The sequence below is a fragment of the Onychomys torridus genome, chromosome 8 (assembly GCF_903995425.1).
Source record: "Onychomys torridus chromosome 8, mOncTor1.1, whole genome shotgun sequence".
Lineage (NCBI taxonomy): Eukaryota > Metazoa > Chordata > Mammalia > Rodentia > Cricetidae > Onychomys > Onychomys torridus.
Window position 1 is genome coordinate 35,375,517 of NC_050450.1, and position 19,343 is coordinate 35,394,859.

At 39.3% G+C, this 19,343-nt stretch overlaps 1 protein-coding gene across 5 annotated transcripts in view; it reads right to left on the reverse strand.

Annotated features, from left to right (window-relative positions):
• Window positions 1–19,343, reverse strand: part of Sgcd (sarcoglycan delta) — a 952,204-nt gene that overhangs the window by 2,881 nt on the left and 929,980 nt on the right. The gene's annotated exons all lie outside the window — the stretch shown is intronic.

Consider the following 19,343-nt stretch of genomic DNA (forward strand, 5'->3'; position numbering starts at 1 on the left):
GTAAAGCCCCACTTGCCCAAGGACAGATATATTCCTGGAATGCTGAATGCTGTTGTTCACATAAGGTAACAAGTTATGTGTTTTTGTTTCTGTAGACAAGCTTGATTGCCCCGACTGCACAGCCCCAACTGATCACAGGTAGGCAGGAAGTATGTAGGTAGGAAGTACATCAGGATGTGTGTTTGTCTCTGATTGCATGAAGGCATAAAATACAGAGCCTTGTTAGTTCTGCTTTTATAAGTCCCTGACTAATGTAATTTGGTGCCACACTCTGAGTATGAATCTCACGTATGGACCTGGCCAGTATTCATTGTCTTGGCCACTATTTAATAAAGCCTCTTCTTTATTAAAATTTATTCATGGTCAGACTGATGAATCTCTGAATGACTCCAGACCCATAACATTATAACTATAGGCAATTCTTTTTCCTTTTCCTAAATTTTCTCAAAGACTCAGTTTCTTTATCTATAAAGTTCAAGTCAGGCCCGGCACTAGAAATATGACTTGGTCCAAGATATTATGATTGTAGGTAGAATATTATTTACCTGAAATTCTTGGAAACCAACTGTGTTTCAGAGTTTGAAAATGTCTAGATTTTAGTAGACCTTACTGGAACATTCCTTATCTGAAAACCCCAAATGCTCCAAATAATGGCCTCTTAGTGGCATTTGATTTTTTTTTTTTGAACATATTAAGACTTTTAAGACTAGGGACAGTCACCTTGTTCTGGTGTTGGCATTGCTATTATACCAGCAAAAAAGAATGTTTGAGTTTTGTGATGTAGATTTAGAATAGACCAAGGGCTGCTTGGGTCAGGGAGGAGAACTAGTTAGGTCATGACGAGAGGCTGCTTTGGGAGGTGGAACAGTGAGACTTATCTTGATTACAGCTCAGTACTGATTCTATGTCTCTATGCATTTTTGAAAATGCAAAATTTAGTCAATTTTATTGATTTTAAGAAAAATAAACCTTGCTCTATGCTAATTATAATGGCAAAATGAGATGGTATGCCTCAAAGTTTTTTTTACTAGCTTACTCTAATGAGAAAGAGCTCCATCATCCCCATTAATCTTCTAGATTTGAACAGTGTCAGAGGAGAGGGATTTGTGAAGATCCTTGTTACAGAGAAAGCAGCTCAGCCAAGGAGCAGGACCCAACATTGGCTTTAGAATTGCTGCCTTCTTCAGGTCAGTTTCCCTAGTTAATGTTTCCTACTTTCGTATTTCTTGAACGTGTTGAAGTAATATCATCTGTTTTACCCACTGATGGTTACCTAGTCTATTCTACCACTCCATACATCCATCGGTAGGGCAAACCCTTTAGTGCCTCAGAAAAATGGCCACAAGGACAAACTAGCTAGTGAGTTGGCACCACAGAGCAATCCCATCATATCAAGATAGGTATGGGGAAGGCTCCTCCACCCTTCCTGTTCTCAGCTGCTTCCAAGAAGCAGCCTCGTCCTTGAAGATCCCCCCCTGCCCCTACCGCCACCAACAATAACTCCACTGGATCCACAAAGAGAAGTAGTAGGGCCACCATACTTCTTACAAAGGCTTTCCCTTCTACTCAGTGCATAGTTACCTTACTGATCTCACTTCCCTGTGTTGGACAACCATCACTCCAACCTATAGTCTCATCCCAAGATCTTCTCTAAGGTTGCTCCAGTTGGGTGTGTTTTTGCTTATTGTATGACTTACTTCATTTGTATAGGGCTTTTCTCATGGCCTAGGAATACTCTCAGTGTAATGTGGATGAAGTTTTGTTACTAGCAAAGCAGGACGTGATATGCAGGGCTACCAAGCTTCATCGTCCCAGGTTGTTGATCTCCTCCCACTCCTGAGACAGGCTTGGGACCATTCCCCCCTACTCTGCTTCCTCTCTCCCTCCCTGCCCCCCCCCCCTCTCCCTACACAGTCTGGCTGGCTTCGGCAGTTATCTGGAGTTTTCTTACATCTTTGCTTCTACTGATATCAATCTCTTTCTCCCTGCATTAAGCATTTCCATTCTTTTAGCACTAATTCTTGCCCAGCTCATCAACAACACTGCTGTCTTCCACCACACTATCTGTTTTCCTTTATTCCTTTTTTCATCTCTGCCTCCTCTTATATCACCAGTTAACTATAGTGATATTTTATTTGTATTGAAATGTGATTTTATTTGTATGTTAATAAAGTTGCCTTGAGGTCAGAGCAAGCCAGAGCAGAAGCTGGGCGGTGGTGGTGCATGCCTTTAATCCCAGCACTTGAGAGGCAGAGCTAGGTAGATCTCTGTGTGTTCAAGGACACAGCCAGCATGGCAAACACACACCTTTAATCTCAATACCAACCATAGAAGACCTGGAGGTCTGTATAGACAGGCAGTGACGAGGAGATCAAGTGGCTGGGTTTACAACCAATGAGAAAACAGAACAGAAAGTCTATAAAAAAGACAGGACACACAGAAGTAATTCTCTTGTGGAGAGGAAAGACAGCAGAAGCAGTGAAAGGTAAGGCTCTTAGCTATTGATCTGATCTCTTGGTTTTTAACTCTGCAACTGGCTCAGTGTTTCTTATTTAACAAGACGGTTACATCTACAGTTAACTCAGCTTTTAACTCGCTTCCCACTCTTTTGTAGACTAGGTCATCACTAATATAGACTATTGTACCTTTTGTAACCCTTGTCTCAAGTGTTTCCTTCACCTTACTGGACTTCACAGACAGATATATACATTATCTTTCCTTTTGAAACCACCCTAATCTTCCCAAGAAAGATTTGAACTCCTATGCTACCCAGCCATTTAGAATTTGATCTAATTTACTTTGTTGATCTTGGTTCTTCTTTTTAAAAATGTATTTATTACTGTCATGCCAGGGAGAGACATGCGTGCCGCTGTGCACATGTGGAGGTAAGAAGACAGCTTAGTTCTCTCCTCCACTTGTACATGAATTTCCAGGATTGAACACAGGTTACTAGGCTTGTACTCCAAGCCGTTACCCTCTGAGCCATATGTCTGGCTCTGGTCTTATTTCTTCCTACAACCATCATCTTTATTTTTACTGAATTTATGAGGTGACACTGAATATAGGGTATCATATGTGGAATCTTAGTCTTCATGTCAATGTAGTGTCCTCATAGTCCTGGTTGGTATAAACAGATAGCTAAGCTTAAGAGACTTGATCAGATTTTTATTTTTTATTTTTTATTTATTTATTTATTTTTTTACACAGTCAAATGGCAGAAACTAGATTTGAGCCTAATTTAGTAGAAAGCAAAGTCAACATGTTGCCTACTGGACTGTATCACTTCTAGAAAAACTGTTCCCAACCCCAACCCCCCATCTATATTGTTACACTGTAAATAAATGCCACTCTTTCTTCATGGAATTAGCGCTTATGTTTCCAGAATGTGTCTATGAATAAGAACAAGAAGCTAGAGCCACACATGGCCAAGTGATGCACATGTCATATTCTGTGACAAGTCACACAATAGTTCTCACAAATCCCAGATATATTGGACATGCTCACATATTGTACCTAGCATTTGCAGTGAGTGAATTTGTGAAAAGACATCTGGAAGTAGAGTGAAAAGAAACTTGACAAAGACAATATGTGCAGGGTTCAGAGAATTTATTAGATATAACACTGTCGTTTTAGGCATCAGAATTTATTTTATTCTTGTCTGTTAGTTAAGGTCCCCCTGGTCATCAGAAAGGCTCTGAGGCAGACAAGTAGACTTAAAACTGAATAGTATCCTTCCAACCCCAGCCTTGGAAGTACCAGGACACTAAGAAAGGGAGAGACTGTGAAAATGTCCATTGTAAAAGGCAAATAAGAACCACGTTGGTATGACCACCTCTTGGGAGCAGAAACAAGAAAGTAGCCTACTGTTTGTGTTGCAGCCCTTCTGGATGGCCTCTATTATTCAGGGTGACACACTACAGTTTGCTCACATGCTAAACTGTGTGCTAAAAAAAATCTCCTGCAAGAGCCCTTGAGAACTGTAGAAGGCAAAACACTCTTGAAGTGATACCTATCCATTTCTGACCACAGATCAACAACTGGAACATAACTGCTTATGTGGCATAAAAATGAAAGGAGGATTCCTGTTGGTGGAAGAATGTTGAGGGCCCTGCTGAGTCTTGGAAATGAATGCTGCTGTCATTGAGAAAAAAATATACCCTCCAAGAAAGAAACATAGAAAGAAAGAGAATGGCTGGGAGGGAAGCTAAGGGGCAAAGTCAAATCTTAAGAGAAATAATTTTCAATATGAGTTTGTGCAAGTGCAGAGTGCTGGCTCAGTAATTGATGAGTGGTACTGGTGTGGAACTAACACATCTGCAGATGCTGCCTTAACATAGGACTGTAAATTCAGGTGCCCACAGGGACTAATTATGCAGTGCTAGTGAGCAACCTACATGGGAGCTTTAAGTAAAAGGAGAGCTCCAGCATAACAGTATGGGCAAGTGATGTTGGCTTGGATGTGAAGGAGATGATGGAGATATTGTCCACGGAGGTGGCTGCTTCTCTAATCTCCCTGCTAGTCAGACTTTTGAGTTTTAAAAAAATTAATTTTCTTTGGAATCATTAAATTCCAAAATAAATGCAAAGTCTTTATAAAAATACAAGAAGGGTATAGACTGACAAAGCATGGTGTCTTCATGTTCCCTATCTGTTTTACTTACATTTTTCATTTTTATATACCAACCATTGTACCCCCTCCCTCCCCTTCTCCCACTCCCCTGACCTCCCTCCCTCTACTCCTTATAGGAGGTAAGGCCTCCTTTAGGTAGTCAACACAAGCTGGCATACCAAGTTGGGGCAGAAGCAAGCCCCTTCCTTTTGCATCAAGGCTGAGTAAGGCACTGCATGATAAAAAGCCAGTTCATGTACCTGGAGTTAAGTCCTGGTCCCATCGCCAGGGGACCCACAAACAGACAAAGTCACACAGCTGTCACCCACATTCAGATGGCCTAGTGTAGTCCCATGCAGACTCCCCAGCTGTCAGTCCAGAGTCCATCACCTCCTACTAGCTTGGGTCAGCTGTCTCTGTGGTTATTCCCATCATGATCTAGACCCCCCTTGCTCCTATATCCCTCCTCCCTTTCTTCAGCTGAAGTCCAGAAGCTTGGCTAAGTGCTTGGCTAAGTGCTTGGCTGTGGGTCTCTGTATCTGCTTCCATCAATTTAGGCTCTATGATGACAATCTGAGTACAGAGGGAGTCTAGTTCATGCACCCTCTCTACCATTGTTATGAGTCTTAGCTGGGGACATCTTTGTGGGTTCCTGGGGATTTCCCTAGCACTAGATTTCTCCCTAACCCCATAATGGCTCACTCTGTCAAGATAACTCTTTCATTGCCCTCCCTCTCTATCCCATCTTCTTTAAGAATAAAAGGGAAATGCTTACCTTTGTGATACCCACAGCTCATCTTCTCCATTCCATTTATCCCTTTGCTCCCTCATTAATAAATACTATTAGCACTTTTGTGTTTATTGTTTTCTTGATTTTATTCACAGCTACCCACTTGCCTCCTGGATATATTGCTTCCTTCTTCAGGTCTTAAATTTTCTACCAAGAATAACTCCACTTACATATTTCTTTAGTAACTATTGTACACCCCCTCATATCCTTGAGATTCACACACAGCCCATCAGATGGTCATAGTTTATTCTGCTTTCCTGGTGTCACCACATGATATGATTTGTCTATCTATCTATCTATCTATCTATCTATCTATCTATCTATCTATCTATTTGGATTTTCGAGACAGGGTTTCTCTGTGTAGCTTTACACCTTTCCTGGAACTCCCATTGGAGACCAGGCTGGCCTCGAACTCACAGAGATCTGCCTGCCTCTGCCTCCTGAGTGCCAGAATTAAAGGCGTGTGCCACCACCGCCCAGTGGTATGATTTATTTTTGTATTGCTCCATTAGACATCTGGTTCCATGCTTTTGTTTCTATAAATAGTTTGTCTATTTACACTTTTGGGCATGTCCCCTTGTGCACATATGCAGAACACTCTTGCAGACATTGATATTCCTGGGGTAGGCATAGCTACAGCATCTAAGAACATATCACACAGCCTCTAAAGTGATTGCTCAACTCTAGCAATGCAGAAAGTGCCAATCAATCCACTTTGGTAATGCTAAAGAGAGGATGCTCTTGTCTTTTATAATTGTATTTCCTTAATTAGCCAGAGAGTGAAGCATCCTTTCGCTTGGAAGCCATGTGAAGTTTTCTTCAGTGAATTTTTTTTGTTCTATTATAATTTTTTTTTTTTACTTTCTATTTTCTGGGTGTGATTTATAAATACACATGTTAAATTGCAGTTCTATACATTTATGATTTCTTTCTTTTCCTCTGTGGTTTGTCTCTTCATTCTACACTTAGCATCACCCATGAGCACCAGCATACCTGTCCAGGTTTAATGTAGACAGGCTTGTGCCTTTTATAACTTACTGGAGCAATAGTACCTACAGTGTGGTCATGACTTCTTGTATTGTCTTGAAGAGTTATATACTTTGCTTTTTCATTAAGTCTGTAACTAGCTGATTATTGAGTTTTGTGCATGGGCTGACATTGGAGGTTAGCCTGATGCAGATTGTTATGACAGCATTATATGTGAAAAACATCTGGAGCTCTATCATATGTGACATTTACATAGTGTTACTTCTCTCTTTTGAGGATTTCCAGTCTCATTATTTTATTTTCCATTCTTGAAAAGTAATCACAGTATGTCAACACACTTTAAGGGTTCTACTGTTCTTTACACCTGGTAAGGTAAATCTTACTACCTTTAGCTTCTTCAAACATCCTTAACCATTCTTGGGTTTTCATGAAGCCTCAGACTTAAGCATGACAAGGAAATATGGAATGATTTTGTTACCCTTTTAAAAACATTTATTTGTGTGTGTGTGTGTGTGTGTGTGTGTGTGTGTGTGTGTGTGTGTGTATACAGGCACACATTTATATTTATGTACCATAATATACCTAAGGAATTCAGACAACAGCTTGCCAGAGTTGATTCTTTGCTTCCATCATGTGGCCCCATCTAACTTAGGTGGTTAGAACTGGCAGTGGGTGCCTTTACCCCTTGAGTTGTCTCCCTGGTTTTGCTGGGATTTGAGTCCAACTCATTAATATTGTGTCTTTGTCTAGTTATGTTTTTAGATGCATTTCAGTAATTTAACATTTCGCACATAGCTCTATATATCACACATCTGTGATCTTATTTCTATTAAAACTAATTATAGCATAATACAAGTTTTATAATTCTTTTCAGGTTGATTTTAATAAGCAATTTTTTTTTTGTATTTTTTCATTTTGCATAAAAGCTTAAGTTTTAGCTCTGTTTTTTTTTTGTTGTTGTTTTGTTTTTTTTTTAATGGTCCTGCACTTGTAACTCTGTCTTCTTTCTCCTTGGACAATATCACCAGAGGTTTGTTTTCAGATTCAAAGAACTAATTTTCCCCCTATCAGTACTATCTATTTAATCTTTATTTTCAGTTCCTGAATTCTTCCCTGGCTTTTTGTTTCAAATAGGTTAGAAAAATTCGCCAGCTATTCTAACATGTACCACTTCCTAAATCCTTACATTTCTAGAATATATGCATTCATATGCATGCTAACAGCATCCTCAGAAAATACTTATAATATAGCTGAGACTTAAAAAATTGCAATATGGTCATGCCTGTAGCCTCTGTTTTATCAAAAGCTTTTCTTATTTCTTACTTTCTAAAAATATGAGAACTCCCAGAACAGATTTCTGGATATGGCTACTATATGTTTTCATTATTGATTCTGTACTTTTGAGCATTGTCTTTGAACTGACAGTCCTATAACAGAAACTGTTTTCTGTATGAAATCAATTCTTTAAAAGTTGAAACTACCTTCTTTGGGTCTGATAATGTCAGTTTTTATAACCTGTCTGTGACCCCGTGTACTTCAGGTGTTGGTGCCATGTTTTTTATGTCTTATTAACTAGTTAATTGCTATGCTTGGTTTTATTTATTTTTGAGCCATGTTTGTGCTATTTATTATTATTTTTTTTAAAGACTTATTTATTATGTATACAGTGTTCTGCCTGCATGTATGTCTGCATGACAGAAGAGGGAATCAGATCTCATTATGGATGGTTGTAAGCTACCATGTGGTTGTTGGGAATTGAACTCAGGACATCTGGAAGAGCAGCCAGTGTCCTTAAACCACTGAGCCATCTCTCCAGCCCCTATTTTTTTCTTTTTTTAAGACACGGTTTCAGCATGTAGCCTTGGCTGGCCTAGAACTTACAATATAGACAAGGCCACCTTCCAAGTACTGGGAGATTAAAGGTGTGCATCACCATATCTTGTATTGGTTTTCTTCATTTTAAAAAGGGGTATGTTATTAGATACCAACTTTCAGTTGTCTATCTTTCTTATCATCTTACCTGTATGTAATGAGCCTTTTGATTTTTCTTTTGTCTTTTCTTCCATGTATTAAAATTCATGGGCCTAATACCATAGTTGTCTGACTCTATATCTTACAGTACTTCCCTGCTGACTTCCTTATACTTTCAAATATGAGCCATGGTATGTGGTTATATCTCAGATGTGTGCCTTATGTCACGGGTTACATTTTGCTTTATATAGCTTTTCTTGGTATGTGTGTGTAGTACATGTGGATGCACACACTAGTATGTGCTCATGAAGAGGCCAGAGTTTGATGTCAGCTGTCTTCCTGTATTGATTTCCACTTTATGTGTTGAGACAGGGTCTCTTGCAGAACCTGGAGCTTGCACATTTGACTAGACTGGCTGTAGTGGATAGGCATCCCAGCATTGGCCTGGAAGTTCCAACCCCCACTGAGGCTTCGGTAATGGTCACACCCACAAGGCGGGGCAGAGGAGGAAGCAGAAGACGAAGGATCGGGAAGAACTCACTCTCTTGGTTCCGGGACGCCGGACGCGAGAGGTGGACCGAGCAGAGTTCTCCAGAGAACGCCGCCGCCGGACTACCCTCTACCTTGCCAGACTCTGCGACCTACCCCTTCATTTGTAAGTTACCCCACAAAATAAACTTCCCTTTTAACTACGTGGAGTGGCCTTAATAATTCCACCAATAACTGGCTATTAAGCCCCTGGAGCTTTCCTGTCTTCATCTTCAGCCCCAGGATTAGAGGTGTACACCCTCATGCTCAGCTTTTTCTGTGGATATTAGGGAACTAAACTCAGGTACTCATGTTTTCTCAACAAGCACTTTATATACAGAACCATCCCCTTAGCCCTAGGATTACCTTCAGTTGAAGTAAAAGCCACATAGAATGAAGCGCACAGATCTTAATTATATGCTTTAATGTATTTTGAAAAATGTGGTCTCATGCAATCACCACCCCTCAAACATCACCACCATCCATCTTGCTAGTCCCACCTGCCTCCCTGAAAGAAAAGCTCCCCTCATTTCCATCACTGGAGATCAGTCTTGTTTGTTTTCAAACCTCATATAACAAAGGTCACCATTTTTAGACTTTTCTGACTTTTGAAATGTTCACTGTTGTTTCATGTGGTTGTATTCATCAGGCCTTCATTCTTTCCATTGCTTAGTAATAGTTGGAGGTTTGAATGGACTATGATTTGTTTATCTAATCTATGTTTCTTAGACATCTGGTTGTTTTCAGTCTGTGACTATTTTGTACAAAGTACTATGAAAATTTTAATGCAAGTAACTCTGGGGGAGAAGTTTTCCTTTCCCTTGAAGAAGTAGCCACAAACCACTAGGTCTAAGATGGGTGGCTTTAATAAGCCTGATAAAGTAGCAACAAAGATAGTCCCTAGTGATTCTTGCCCCCTGCTACTCATGCCCCTAAGTAATTTCCTTCCTTCAATAAAGGACTGTATATGAATAGGATATGGCAACAGTGATGGTCTATCACTTGTCCAATTAGGATGTAGACTGAACTTATGTTCCTATTCCTACTTCCTCATGTTGTAGCAACTTGTCATACCACCTGTCATATGGATGGCTTCTTAGAACCCACAAAACCAATGGATACCCGTTGCCCACTGGGAGCTGGTGTCCTCAGACCAATAGTCTGAAGGGCATAGAATCTTGCCTATAGCCATGACATTCTTGGAACTGAGTTTTCCTCTGGTCAAACATTTGAAGAGATGACAGCCATGGCCAACAGCTCAACTGCAGCTTCATAAAAGACCTGAAGTAGAGGCCTCAGCTAAGCTGTACCTCCACTGTGAGTCACAGAAGCTGAGATTATAAATGTTTTAAATGGACTATTTTGTGGCTCAGGTGCTATCTAATACAGATAGTTGTTGATAATAATGATGCTGAGTGCCCTTTAGTGACTCTATAACTGTTGTGGTTTATCTGAGTTGGTATAAGAGCTTCTTACACTGCCCTGATGGCCTGAGTTCACTTCTGGGAGCCTACAGTGGAAGGAAAGAACCAATACCCAAGAAAGTTCTCTGAATTCCATATAGGTACCACAGAATGTGTACACCTGCACTCATACAATAACAACGATCAATGTTTTCTGAATGGCACTATCTCATAATTTTCAGTTCTTGAGCCTGCAGAAGTCCTTTATTGACTGAGCCATCTCTTCAGTCCCTATACATGAATGAATCTTTACTTACTTTAGCTGAATGTTTGTGAACTCCACATTTATGGTTTTGTGTCTGTCCTCACTGCTGGACAGCATTTGGCAGATGTGTGCTTGAAAACTCTTTTTGCTTCATTTCCAATTGTGTTTTCTCTCTCATTTAGACTAGACAGTCTAAATTCTGGCATTTCTGCTATTCTGTTTATGTTTTCTGAATAATTCTTCAATATATTTCCATATTGATTTATCTTTATCCATTTCACTTCATATCCATTGGGGTTTTGCTTTGTGAGGTTATATTTTTATTCATAAACATTCTGTTTAGTTCATTTTATAATTTACTAGTCACTTTAAATATTCGTTTACTTTATATCATTTGGTTTAATTCTTTTATGCATGGCAGATGTGCCTATTTTACCATCTTTCCATGCTTACTCTGATATCTGAAGTCTCCATGACAGTAAAGTTCTATGCTTGCTCTCTTGTTCATGGGGCTTGTTTCTGAGTGTCTTGGCCCCCTTTGACTATGCGTTTCTGTTTCTTGTGTCTGAAAAATTTATTTGAGGCATTTAAGATAATTTCTTATAGAGTGGAGGATCACAATTGGTACCATTAGCTCAAGCCCATGGAGAGCTAATTCCTTTGCTTGAGATTGTAGGTTAGTCTGGGGAATATGAACTCAGGTTACAAACTAGAGCAAGGGCTGATTCCAAGTTACTAAGTCATGGTGGAGTTTGAGGCAGGTGGTTCCTCTTGTAGTCATGTTGGTTAAAGGATCAAGGGTGAGGGAGAGATGAGTTCCATCCCACCCTTACACTGTGGAGTTGGTATTTTGGGGTCTCAGTCTCACTGGCCTTCACTCTTAGACATACTCCTTCAATGGGCTTGAGATATGCATTGTTCCAGTGAAGATGGAGATGCATTTCATGCAGCTGAGCAAAAGCCAGAAAGCTGGCCTCAGAGCTCAGACTCCATGGGTTCCTATTTCTCCATTTTGTGAACTAGTCAGCTCATGTAAACTACCACAATGCTGCACTCGAATTCCAGGTCTCTAAACTTTTAAAAGAAGTGATAACTTGGCATCATATACTGAAATCACTTCATCTTTAAAGGTGGTATTATTTCTTTTTTATACTTTAGAGATACACCAACATTCTGAGAATGCTCTCTAGCCTGAGAGATGCCAGTGTGCTAGAAAACTCCTTAGAAATTTATTGATTTTGGACTGAGTAGAGAAGGAGAGCCTCTAAGAGTAGGATTGCATCTGTTTATTATAGGGATTTGACTGTTCATGGCTGGCAGAATTGATTCAGTAGTCTCTGCAAGGCTTGGTGCTAGATGCTGGAGCCTGACATCAGCAGGGCAAAGCAAGGAGAAAGGGAAGATGGACATGGAGTGGTACCTGTAAGAGTCTCTTGTCTTCCCAGGCCTCTGCTTCAGCAGAAAACATGGTGCTTTCATCATGCATTCACCTGGCCCAAGTGTTGGAGAAGCTCAAGGAGGGTTCTGAAGGAGTCAGGGGAGTTTAAAGTCTGGGTGCAGTCCCATTCTAACAAAGTGAGTCAGCTGGTGAGCTCCAGCAGCTCCCGGTGCTGGGCACCAACCAGGGGAAATGGTGTTGGTTTGTCTCACATTATCACAATTATAGGAACTGTAATTCCAGTTTAAAAAGCTGAAATGTCAGTCTAGTCGGCCATGTCACCCCATTGTAAATGCCTGCTATGCATTGTGGTATTCAGCAGAAATAATTTCAACCTGTATGACAGAAATTTGATGAGATAAAAGAGGCACCTGAAAACAGTAGGAAGAAACAGGGCTTTCCTAATTATATAGGTTCTGCTTAAGTCAAGCAAGCAACTCTGAAACATTAGATTTTAATATGTATATTTTATTTTATTTTATTTGAGCTGAGGATCGAACCCAGGGCCTTGTGCTTGCCAGGCAAGCACTCTACCACTGAGCTAAATCTCCAACCCATATTTTATTTTTAAAATTGTGTGTGTGTGTGTGTGTGTGTGTGTGTGTGTGTGTGTGTGTGTGTGTGTTTTCCAGATGTATCATATCACCCTGAGGCTAGAGTAACAGATAATTATGACGTGCCTGTCTTTAGGGCTTAGAACCAAATTCAGGTCCTCTGCAGAACACTTCAAGTTTTTAATTGCTGAACCATCACTCCAGGATCTCAAAAACCCCTTATGTGCAGTAGGTTTCTAATTTTACAAATGGAGCTTCTGAGCTTGTAGATGTGCCTTTAAACCCAATGTCAAACAGAACTATGCAGAACAGCCTTTGGTTCTACTCTGAAAGTCTAAAAAATGAATCAAATGGTTTCTGTTGAAGACATTTTCTCTCAGGAAAAAACAAAACAAAAACAAAAAACAATATTTGCTCCCCTAGAGAAAAAACATTGTGAGATTTACTTTGATGAAAGGCAACCCTGGCCAACACAGAAAATGGTTTTGAATCAACCCTTCTTTTCCAGTATAGAGCTTATAGACTGACTTAAGGTACATTTATTAGACCTAGTATAAGGTGACAAGGAACTATGGCTTGTATCCTAGATTGGCAGCTGATGGCTTAGTTCTAACTGCCCATTGGGAACTGGCTCATCATTTGGTTAAAAGACAGTATTTGTTGAGTAATGCTTAGCCAAATATCTGGGCAACCCGTGGTCCAGTTAAGTGGACATGTAAAATTAACCAGAGCAATCACCACAATATCTTTTGGGGTGTGTGTGTGTGTGTGTGTGTGTGTGTGTGTGTGTGTGTGTGTGTGTTGTTGTTGTTGTGTCTGTATGGCTGTGCACATACTAAGCAAATACTTTACCACTGACCTTCACCCCTAGCCTGATCATCAGACCTTCATCAAGTTCCTAGTACAAAGCAGAATGCTAAGGCTATAGTTGTATACAAGGTGAACTTATTTCTTGAGCTAAGGCATTCACTTGTTCAAGTTGAGCTGTAGTAAGTAGTTCCTTGTTTATGGTGGTAAAGAGTCCTAGATAGAGAAATATTGGACATTGTATGAGCTCATAACTAGCATGAGTGTGGGTAGCAGGAAGGGTTGGTATATAGAAAAGCTCACATTTGATGTCCTAAGGTTGAAAAAGAACCTCATAAAAGAGGTCCAAACCCTTTTTGGAGAAGATAATTTTGTAGTCTAAAGGCAATTCAAAGAAAGTAGTTAGAGTAAGTTGCATTAGTGAGAGGTGGGAGGTAAGTGGGGACTGGCTTTGAAGAATACAATGAAATAACCAAAGAGATTATATATAATATATATATATATATATAATGGAATTAAATCTTTCTCCATCTATATGGAGAAAGAGTTAATATATGGAAATAATGACATTGAACAACTTGAACCCATCTAGATATTGTGGTGATTGCTCTGGTTAATTTTACATGTCCACTTAACTGAACCACGGGTTGCCCAGATATTTGGCTAAGCATTACTCAAAAGAGTATCTGCAAGTGTATTTCTGAATGAGATCAACTTCTGAGGACATGGACTAAGTAGAGAAGATTATTTTAATGCAGAAAGCCTTCATCCAATCAATAGAAGACCCAAATGGAATTAAATAAAGAAGAGTTAGAGCAGGCATTGCCAGCCTACTTAAGACACCAGTCTTCTGCCCTCAGATTGGAACTGTGTTTCCTGACTCCCAGTGTTTGAACCTTCATATTCAGACAAGAAACACACTACCTACCAGCTGTCCTGAGTTTCCCATATACTGACAGAGACTGTGGAATACTGTTCAAGTCCTTTCATTGCAGAGGTTAATTCCTATCCCCCACCCTCTTTTTTCTTATTCACGCAGTTATTCTGACTATAGAGCTGTTGTATGGATGGCAGAAGTTTAGGACTTGCATTTGATGGTAGACTAAGTCAAAGCTGATTTCCAATGTTTTAGGCTTTGTAACTATCAGGTAGGAAGCTTCAGCCATTGACAAAGGGACAGGTGTAAGTAGAGTCTAAGGATGTAAAATTGTGAGCTTACTTTTAGACAACGATGAACTGGAAAAATCAATATGCAAGAGTAAAGAGAACAAGTAACATACATATATTCATTCATAGTTGGAGGCACATTTCTTTATTGTTGAGATGATATTACATATGTAAAATCTCAAAAGAAATAACTGAAAACATGAGTTTCCATGGAATGCTAGCTATATTTGGATAGTGAGATTAGAGAAGAGCACTCACTCTGGGAACTAGTTGTTTAGCTGATTTGTGGTTGTGTAGATTGCTTCCTTTCAGTCTGAAGACACCCCTCCACTCACATATTTTGTATTTATAACTGAGGGCTTATTACTCTTTGAGGGAGTATCACGGCTTGTCTTGGAAGACATGCGGTGTTTGGCCCAGGGAATATGACAAAGAGAAAATTAGTCATGTCTTCTATGTTTATGAAGTCCTGGGTAGTGTGTCTACCAAATCATTTCCTGGCACAATCCTGCATTTATCTGAAACCTTCACTTCTCTGCTCAAATTCCGTTTCCAACATCCGTGACAGGTAGGGCAGCAAGTGTGTCCCTCTCCATCTCGGTTATATTCAGAAGTCTCATGAATCAAACCCCCCACAAAACTTTAAATGCTATCACAAAGTCTGTTTTTGAAACTTGGGAATAATTTATTTGTGGTTGGCATTATCAGTTTGTTCTCTCTGTCTCTGGCTCATTTTTTGTTGAAATTGTTTTTGTTGGAACAGTGATTACTTATCCAGATTTCTCGTTTTCATTTCCTTCATCATCAGAATCTACATTAATCACTTCCAAACCAAGACAAGCTTCTAGTTCATATTCTGCTTCCATCCTCAGAGAATGGAGACAGTAGCTCCCATTATACTGGGGAGCGACCTTCAGAACACCATAAAAAAATACAAGTAATGTGAGTGGGATCTGAGAGAGTCAGAGGCAGCACCAGCATCCCTAGACTCTATGAATCCATGCTTTGTAACTTTGAAGGAAAAATTAATTAGAGGAAGTTATGATATATATGGAAAGAATTCAGGCAAAGCTTATGAGAAGTGTTGTAAAATTGGTACAGCTTTGGTCATTCCAAGCAGCTGAGAAATTTCACCTAGAACAGAGTCATATGAGAACATTGGGTGTTCTCATGCTCTATCAAAAATATATCAGAATGTCAGGACAAACGTGTGTGTGTGTGTGTGTGTGTGTGTGTGTGTGTGTGTGTGTGTGTGTATTTAACTGCATAGAGATGGTGTAGAGAATCAGGTGTGTTAGACTAACATGGCTGACTTGTGTGTGTTGCAGATCTTGGCACTAAATATAGAGCCCTACCATGCATGCCCCTGAAGGGAAGACCATGCTGTACAACTTTGATGAGACAAGTAACTCAAGGTACAACCAAAGCAGGTAAGTTAATGTATGGTTACAGGCCACTTAATGATCATGATACATTCTGAGGAACAAGTCAGTACACAGTGTCATTGCTGTGCAAACATCATGTGTATATGTACACAGTTCTACATGGCATAGTTCAACCACATGACTGATGCCTTTTATCATAGGAAGAGTGAGATTGAAGATGTCATTGACAGAACAAAATGGCATATTAATTTGTAGTTAACTTTTTGGGCACATAGAGGTATTATTTTAGTTAGAGTTTCTATTGCTGTGCAGAGTCACCATGACCATGGCAACTCTTATAAAGGAAAATGTTTAATTGAGGGGGTAGCTTAAAGTTCAGAGCTTCAATCGATTATCATCATGGCAGGGAGCATGGGGGCATGTAGGCAGGCATGGTGCTAGCTACATCTTGATCAGAAGGCATCAGTAAATGGATTGTCTGTCATACTGAGCAAAGTTGGAGCAGAAGAAACTTGAAGCCCACCCTACAGTGACATACTTCCTCCAACAAGGCCACACCTCCCAATAGTGCCATTCCCTATGAGATGATGGATGCCAATTACATTCAAACTGCCATAGGTATACTTTGAAGATAATGATGAAAAAACTATAGCACAGTAAATAAATGAATTTCTATAACAGACACCTATCAAGTATTACATTGTACACATTACTGTACAAGAATTAAATGTTGATTTACAGCAGCCTTAGAGCAGACACATGCATAATGATGGTGCTATGAAAGCTAAAATGTCACTAGCCAACAAGAGATTTTTCAGTTTAGTCATACTCCTATGAGACTACTTCTGTGGATGCCCTAGATGAATTCCTTGATAAAATGAAGATTTTCAGTGTCTAATTGTATGCCTGTATTGCCAGTGTAAGGACACTACACACACACACACACACACACACACACACACACACACACACATCCAAATCAGTGGGATTCCATATTTAAAAGGTATTCAAACCTATGAAGATGATACTATGGCAATTTTTGAAGTGCATGTATTTCTCAAATTTTTCATTGACCTGAAGTTCATTAGTTCTCATTGAATTTTTAAGTAAGTTTAACATTTATTTAAAGAAAAGTGTTTAAAACTTTTATTTATTATTTTTTTTGTTTGATAAACACGAAAGAACAGACCTCGATCAATGTAATGTGCTAAAGAAATGCTAGGTGAGATTTTGATGCCAGACCATTATATGAGCATAATATCGCCTACCATCAGACTAGCTCTTTGGTCTAGTTACTTTTTGGTTTGAAAATTCATAATGATGTATCTGGCTTCCTCTTTCTTTATTCCCATTACTCATCTTTCAGTGTATTATTTAAGCCTCCATAGAGATTTTATCAAAGGGACCCCAGAAGCCCAGGTTTTTTTTTTTTTAATGCACATTCATTGTCTAGTTCAATGGCAGATTTACATGGAAATCATATTGGTGAATCCATATTATAAATCATGCACACTGGACATTTTTCAGCATACTGTCCCACCTGACATTCACCACTAGCCAGCTTCATTCCTGAGAAGGAATAATGAACTTCAGACTTCTTTTAACAGAACCACAAGCCTAGAGAGTTGTAGATCCAATTCACGTCTCCTGAGCCCAAGGTAGCTTATTCTATAGTATCCCATTATTCTGATTATTGAAAAGTGGCTTCCCACATCTTCCTGAAACCTGTTGTTCCATGAGCAAATATACTCAATTTCAAGAGATAAGAATGCTGGCTATTCTCGACTTTCCTTTATCCAACCTGAAGGGGGTCTTCAAAAGACTCTACAGTGAATGGATTTACGTGGTCTTTTGGGTCACCCTAGAGTAGTGACATGGTGGGTACCATCTCTATTCTTGATTATGTCTATTTCCTTCTCATCCTTCAAATCTTTCATAAATGAAACCTTTTAGCGACTTTCCTTGACTGACCATTCCTATCAATCGACATTCCTTCCTATCACTAGCCACAGTTTGTAGTTATTTATTTATTTTAATTTCTTTCCTATTGAAGGTTAAGGTATTTAAAGGTGGTGATTCTACTAGGATTACACCCAGAGTGATGCTCAGAAATATTTGTTATATCATGTCCCTTTTAAAATCTGTTGCCTACATAATGCTCTTGCTATATTCTGAGCAAAGCCAAGAGGCCCAAACTACTATTTCTTCTCCTTACCTTTATGGTGATATTTTATTTGTACTGAAATGTGATTTTATTTGTATGTTAATAAATAAAGTTGTCTGTGGGTCAGAGCTAATAGCAAGCCATAGCAGAAGCTGGGCAGTGGTGGCTCACACCTTTAATCCCGATCACATGACAGGCAGATCTCTGTGTGTTCAAGGATACAGCCAGCATGGAGACACACGCCTTTAATCTCAATACCAACCATAGAAGACCTGGAGGTCTGTATAGACAGGCAGTGATGAGGAGGACACAGATACATAGGAAGTAGGTCTCTTTCTGAGGGGAAGGACGACAGTGGCAGCAAAGGGTAAGAAAGGTTTTAGCTACTGCTCTGACCTCTTGGGCTTTTAATTTTGCATTTGGCCCTGTGTTTCTTATTTAATAAGACTGTCACATCTACATACCTTCTTTATATATAATTCTGAAAAAATTTCATCTTACTTTTGAGGTTGAATTATAATAGAATTAGGAATCATCTTGTAATATCTCATATTGAGCTTACACCTAAAAGAAATACCACTGGGTTCTTATTTTTCATGCTCTTTTAAAAATATTTTTTATTTTCAACAAAGGCAAGAATTTCTTCTTTTAAATATCTCAAAAATTTACTGTTTCCACAATGTATTAGCAAGTTTGTGCTACTTTCCAGTCATTCATTCCAGTTCCTTGAGGATATAGGTCACTAGGTTAAAGGTGGGTTTTCAGGGTCATTACTACATTTCACTGTGTTAGGTGTTTAATCTGAGAGCACTTGAAGCCCTTTTTGAGGCCAAGCCACTTCTCATGTCCAATATGGGACAATGGCATCTTTCTCATAGGACTGAAGAGTGTGGATGTGTAGGGAAAGCTTTAGCCAGGGTATGCACTCAAGGCATATCAATAAGCAATGTGGTAATATTGTATTATTCTCCTTCATAACCTACTTATGGCTAATAGAGTCCTTTGTTCTTGTTTCCTCTTTGGCTTTGCTGAATGTTTCCATGTCTACAGTCAAACATCCTGTCACAGTGTCACATGATATACTTTGTAAAGAGCTTACATTCAAAGAATGCTTTTAATCCCTAGTATTCAAGGGACCAAAGGAATTAATTCTTCCTCCATGCTGTTTTTTATTGTTAAAAGATATATTAAAACTTCAAGGTCCTTGGGACTAAAATTGTGGTAGATGCTCTGTGAAATTGCTCAGTTGTCTTTGCTAGAGGTCAAAAGAGATCA